General features: G+C 42.6%; 1 pseudogene; it reads left to right on the forward strand.

Moving 5' to 3' along the window:
• The first annotated feature begins 4935 nt into the window (after positions 1 to 4935).
• Positions 4936 to 5925, forward strand: LOC136385634 (glyceraldehyde-3-phosphate dehydrogenase-like; annotated as a pseudogene).
• The last annotated feature ends 516 nt before the right edge of the window (positions 5926 to 6441 follow it).

Consider the following 6441-nt stretch of genomic DNA (forward strand, 5'->3'; position numbering starts at 1 on the left):
CTCGCTAACAACAAAGCTTGCCTTCACGGAATCTTCGCTTGCTGTGTTAACACGTTTAAAAAAGTTTCTTTAGTTGGCGAACGATGCCTTCAAGTGACGGACTTTTTCCTCGCGAATTGTGCCAGTCAGAGCAGCAAACTGTTGTCCATGCAGCGTGTCATAATGTCTATGCACGTTGTACTCCTTGGGCACAGGGATGCATTGCAGACAAATCAGACAGTTGATTTTGTCGCCTACTTGCGTAACAAAATATAAATTTTCCCACTTATCCTGAAACAGTCGTTTTTCATCCGCAATCTTTCGCTTTTTAGAACACGACGACGACATTATTAAACACGGGGTGGACGGGACCAAAGAAAAATAGACCAGGCCATTTACGGCAACAAACCGCACTCAGCTGCAGCAGCTGCTTTCAGGCATAGCTAGCTTTGCTTTGTCTCATTCCAGAGCAAAGCTATAAATAGGCTATCCGCTATCGCCAGGCTTTGGGCGGGGCGTCCACGGGAAAGCACCATAGAAGTAAGACGAATAATACAGTTTATTATCTAGCTAGGATGCTAGAGAAATGAAAAATACAAGTAGGCCCCTAGGCTTACTTAATTTTATCCAAAATATTTTGAACTTCGTGGATTAGTCTGCAGGCTGCACAAAATTGTTCGGCGGGCCGCATGCGGCCCACGGGCAGCGAATTTGAGACCCCTGGATTAAAAGTTTTGATTTCTACACTATAAAATGAGGGCAGACCTGGAGCTTGCTCTCTCTTGGTTCCTGAGATTAGCATTAGAGAGGAGAGCAGAGAAAGGCCACCTGGAGGAAACCAGGAGAAGCAGCCAAGATGGTGGAGTGCTGAGTGAGAGGCCAGTTTGTGTAGGGTTTATGCAGAGAGAAGGAGATGGGGAACAGAGGTGAATAAGTCTGGTGAGCTAGAAACCTTTGGTTCTAGGAAACTCAGATAAGTCAGTAGCTTTGTGAGTGCTGAATGAGTGGGTTTTGGAGCCCAGTGTGTGTTTTTACTTGCCCACTGGGTGCAAGCTAGGATTAAAGATGATGGCCCATCAGTTTGTGGCTCTGTTATTTCTTTACGGACTGTCCAGATCTAATGCAAACCTGCATGGGCCAGGCGACTGGGATGGTCGCCGTGGATACTGGCTTTACATTAACCATATTTTTAAATAAATAAAAAATATTATGTACTATTAATGTTAAAATTGCACATATAAAACCAAACTTGGTGTCATTAGAAACAAGTGTAAAGTTAGGGTTTTGCAGGGCCCTTCAAAAGTTGGGGCCAGGGTACACTCCCATTGCACTTGCCGTTAAAGCCGCCTCTGTTCACCCTTGAAGAATCATCCAAGGGAGGAAGCTTACTTTATTTTCCCCTCAATCATTATTAATTGAGACCAATTACTTCTATGCTGATTTCTCCTTGATCCATAAGCCCAAAATGGGTTCAACCTGATTATCTAAGCAATATCTATATGAAAAGAGTAAGATGAATAATTGTATTTCAAGAAATGTATAGCTATAAAACTTTTCCCAGTATTTTTGAAGTATATAAAAATAAAAACAAGGCTGGCCATTGTTATTTAAACAAAGATTGTCTTCATCTTCATATATTCTTTGAGATTGAAGAAATGAATATAGTTGTTTGTGCAGAATGTAATGGAGTTGTAAGACATAACCGAGAGATTTCATGTACATTTGACTCAGTTTCCCCTACTAATAATATCTTGCAAAACTATAGTACAATATCGTTATCAGAATTCCAGCATGATATAATCTACTGATATTATTCAAATTTCCTAGTTTCACCTGTACTCACTTGTGTGTGTGTATTTATTTCTACACAATTGTATCCCATGGACAGATTCCCATATGTACAACCACAGACAAGATAATGAATGGTTCCATTGCCACATGGGTCTGTTGTGTTTATAACCATCCTCATTTTCCCCACATTTTCCCCTGTCCCTATACCCTGTCAACCACTAATTTTCCTTTCTAACAATTTGTCTTTTCAAGAATATCGTATGAAAGGCACTGCACAGTACGTAACCTTGTAAGATTGACTATTGTCACTCAGTGTAAGTCTCCAGTGGTTCATCCAGGTTGACCAGTATCCCAGCAGTTTGTTCCTTTTCATCACTGAGAGTATTACACTACATGGCTGACCCAAAGATTGTTTATCCAGTCACCCACTGAAGAACATTTGGGTGGTTTCCACTTTGGGGCTATTATCAATTAAGCTATGAACATCCATGTATGCGCTTTTTTTCTTCCTGTGAAAATAAGCTTTTAGTTTTGTGGGATAAGTGCTAAAGAATGTGATTGCTGGGTTATATAATTGTTTACATTTTTAGTTTTGTAAGAAACGGTCCCACTCTTTCCTAGTAAATAACACTTTAAACTAACCACGTTAGTTTTGTATTTGAGAATAATGCTATAGTTTTTTTTATTATTATTATTCATTTTAGAGAGAGGGGAAAGAGAAATAGAGAGAGAGAGAGAGAGAGAGAGAGAGAGAGAGAAGGAGGAGGAGGAGCAAGAAGCATCAATTTCCATATGTGCCTTGACCAGGCCAGCCCAGGATTTCAAACTGGTGACTCAGTGTTCCAGGTGGATGCTTTATCCACTGTGTCACCACAGGTCAGGCAATGCTATAGTTTTGACAAAGATGTCAAGACCGTATTTCCAGAATTAAAAAAACAAAACAAAACATTACGCAGGGTATAGCTTGAGATTCTTCAGTTTCCTTCACCTAATACCCAAATCTCAAGCACAGGAGCATAGTTTAGAGCCTATACAGATCAATGGATTTATTAATTATATAAATATTATGTGCTTGTACTTTATCTTTAGAATGAAAATTCCCTCAGAAAACCACCATGGTAAGTCTTCCATTAATTGTCTTAAGGACAATATACAAGGCAGGGCAAAAGTAGGTTTACAGTTGTTTGTATGAAAAATAATACAATAAATAAATCATAATAAAGAACAAACTGCCTGACCGGTTGGGGGCGCAGTGGACAGCGCATCAGCTTAGGATGCTGAGGACTGAGGACCCAGGTTTGAAACCCCGAGGTTGCTGGCTTGAGCGCAGGGTCATCCAGCTTGAGCACGGCCTCACCAGCTTGAGCATGGGGTCACCAGCTCGAGTGTGGGATCATAGACATGACCCCATGGTGCTGGCTTGAAGCTAAAGGTCACTGGCTTGAGCAAGGGGTCAATGGCTCAGCTGGAGGCCCCTGCCTATCAAAGCACATATAAAAAAGCAATCAATGAACAACTAAGGTGCCACAGCAATGAGTTGATACTTCTCATCTCTCTCCCTTCCTGTCTGTGCCTTTCTCTCTCTGTTACTAAAAAAGATTAAAAATTAAAAGTTAAGAACTGTGTTTCGCCTGACCTGTGGTGGCGCAGTGGATAAAGCGTCGACCTGGAAATGCTGAGGTCGCCGGATCAAAACCCTGGGCTTGCCTGGTCAAGGCACATATGGGAGTTGATGCTTCCAGCTCCTCCCCCCTACTCTCTCTCTGTCTCTCCTCTCTATCCCTCTCTGTCTCTCTTTCTCTCCTCTCTAAAAATGAATAAATAAAATAAAAAAAAATTAAAAAAAAAAGAATTGTTTAAAAAAAAAAAAAAAAAGAACTGTGTTTCATGCACTCACAACTGTAAACCTACTTCTGCCTCAACCTGTATATTGAAATGTAAGGGATACTGAAGAGAAAGAGTTGTTGAATACAAATTATTTCTATTTTCCATTAATTCTAAGATCTTTGCCATTTTATTACCAAATGCTTTGTTATCACTAAGAGTAACAAAATGAAGATTCATATTTTTGACTGAAAAATTTAATAAAGTGCCACAAAACATGAGCAGTTCATTATATAGTAAAAAGAGAAAAGGCAATTTAAAATAATCAGTATCAGATGAGTAATAACCCACTAATAAAAACTCAGCAAAAGTGAGTTGTTCTGGATACTGTGGATTTTTGGAACAGTTAAAATGATCTAAAGCTTTTTGTAATAATTAAATGAGTTTTCTCTAATTTTTATAGTTGAAGATCCTGTACATTTTAGTATCTATTCTAGAATTTTATTTAACAACTCACTGATAAAATTATACTGAACAAAGTTGAAATCACATTCAGATGAATGCTGCAATAAAAATGACTAACTTCAGATGAAGGAACATTTGAGGTTGGAAATATTTTTAAAATGAAATAATACAATTAAAAAAGTTTGGGTTACTATTACTTTCTTTCTTTCTTTTTTTTCCATTTTTCTGAAGCTGGAAACAGGGAGAGACAGTCAGACAGACTCCCGCATGCGCCCGACCGGGATCCACCTGGCACGCCCACCAGGGGCGAAGCTCTGCCCACCAGGGGGCGATGCTCTGCCCATCCTGGGCGTCGCCATGTTGCGACCAGAGCCACTCTAGCGCCTGAGGCATAGGTCACAGAGCCATCCCCAGCGCCCGGGCCATCTTTGCTCCAATGGAGCCTTGGCTGCGGGAGGGGAAGAGAGAGACAGAGAGGAAAGCGCCGCAGAGGGGTGGAGAAGCAAATGGGCGCTTCTCCTGTGTGCCCTGGCCGGGAATCGAACCCGGGTCCTCCGCATGCTAGGCTGACGCTCTACCACTGAGCCACCCGGCCAGGGCACTATTACTTTCAAAGTGATTTCTCAGGGCATTGTCCTGGATTAGATACTGATTTTTGACAAACTAACTGTAGTGTTTTGGGTTTTTTTTTCATTAAATAGAGGGCGTGTGGAATTTCGCTGCAGTTTGGGTATTAGATGGGGTGAAATCTTACTGAAATGGAAAGACAAAGATCATTGATTAAGAAAAGAAGATCCCGGCTCTCTGTTCCTTCTGTTGGACAGACAGCCTTGTCTCCCTCCGCAGTGCCAGCCGCAAACCTGAGACACAAAGGTAAAGGTCAGAGTGGACGGATTTGGCCCTATTGGGCGCCTGGTCACCAGGGCTGCTTTTAACTCTGAAAAAGTGGACATTGTTTCCATCAGTGACCCTTTCATTGACTTCAAATACATGGTCTACATGTTCCAGTATGATTCTATTCACGGCAAGTTCAAAGGCACAGTCAAGGCTCAGAATGTGAAATGTCATTAATGGAAAATCCAACTCCGTCTCCCCGGCGTGAGATCCCACCAACATTAAATGGAGTGATGCTGGTGCTGAGTATGTTGCGGAGTCCACTTATGTCTTCACTACTTTGGAGAAGGTTGGGGACCACTTGAAGGAAGGAGCCAAGAGGGTCATCATCTGTGCCCATTCTGCGGATGCCCCCATGCTTGTGATGGGTGTGAACCATGACAAGTATGACAATTCCTTCAAGATTGTCAGCAATGCCTCCTGCGCCAACTGCTTGGCCCCCATTCTGAAGTCATCCATGACAAATTCGGCATCATGGAGGGACTGATGACCACAGTCCACACCATCACTGCCACCCAGAAGACCATGGATGGTCCCTCTTTCTGAAGCTGTGGCATAATGATCGAGAGGCTTCCCAGAACATCGTCTCTGTTTCTATTGGCACTGCCATGGCTGTGGACAAGGTCATCCCTGAGCTGAATAGGAAGCTCACTGGCATGGCCTTCCATGTCCCCAACCCCAATGTGTCAGTTGTGGGTCCGACCTGCCACCTGGAGGAAACTGCCAAACATGATGACATCAAGAAGGTATGGAAGAAACATCAGAGTCCCCTCCAGGGCTATCCTGGGCTACACTGAGGACCAGGTTGTCTCCTGTGGCTTGAACAGTAACACCCACTCCTCCACCTTTAATGCTAGGGCTGGCACTGCCCTCCATGACACCTTTTTTGGGCTCATTTCCTGGTATGAAAATGAATTTGTCTACAGCAACAGGGCTGCAGACCTTATTATCCACATGGCCTCCAAAGAGTAAGAGCCCCCTGGACCAACAGCTCCAGCAAGAGCAAGAGAGGCCCTCAGCTGATGGAAGGTCCATGCCCCAAATTAATCCCCCAACACACCGAGAATCTCCTGATCCACACAAGTAGCGTCCCAGATGCTGTGAGGAAGGGGAGGGACTTAGAGAGCTCTAACTTGTCATGTACCATCAATAAAGTTCACTATACCAGCCAAAAAAAAGAAAGAAAAGTACAGCAGAGTGCCAAACAGTATAATGCTATTTTCATCAAAAATATATAAACCCAGCCTGACCTGTGGTGACACAGTGGATAAAGTGTCAACCTGGGAAGCTGAGGTTGCTGGTTCAAAATCCTGGACTTGCCTGGTCAAGGCAGATATGGGAGTTGATGCTTCCTGCTCCTCCCTTCCTCTTCTCTCTCTCTATCTCTCCTCTTCACTCTAAAATGAATAAATAAAGAACATTAAGAAAATATATAAACCCATATATTGTATACGCATGTATGCTTGCTTACACAAAGCTCAGAAGCAC

Source organism: Saccopteryx leptura, chromosome X (assembly GCF_036850995.1).
Source record: "Saccopteryx leptura isolate mSacLep1 chromosome X, mSacLep1_pri_phased_curated, whole genome shotgun sequence".
NCBI classification, from domain to species: domain Eukaryota; kingdom Metazoa; phylum Chordata; class Mammalia; order Chiroptera; family Emballonuridae; genus Saccopteryx; species Saccopteryx leptura.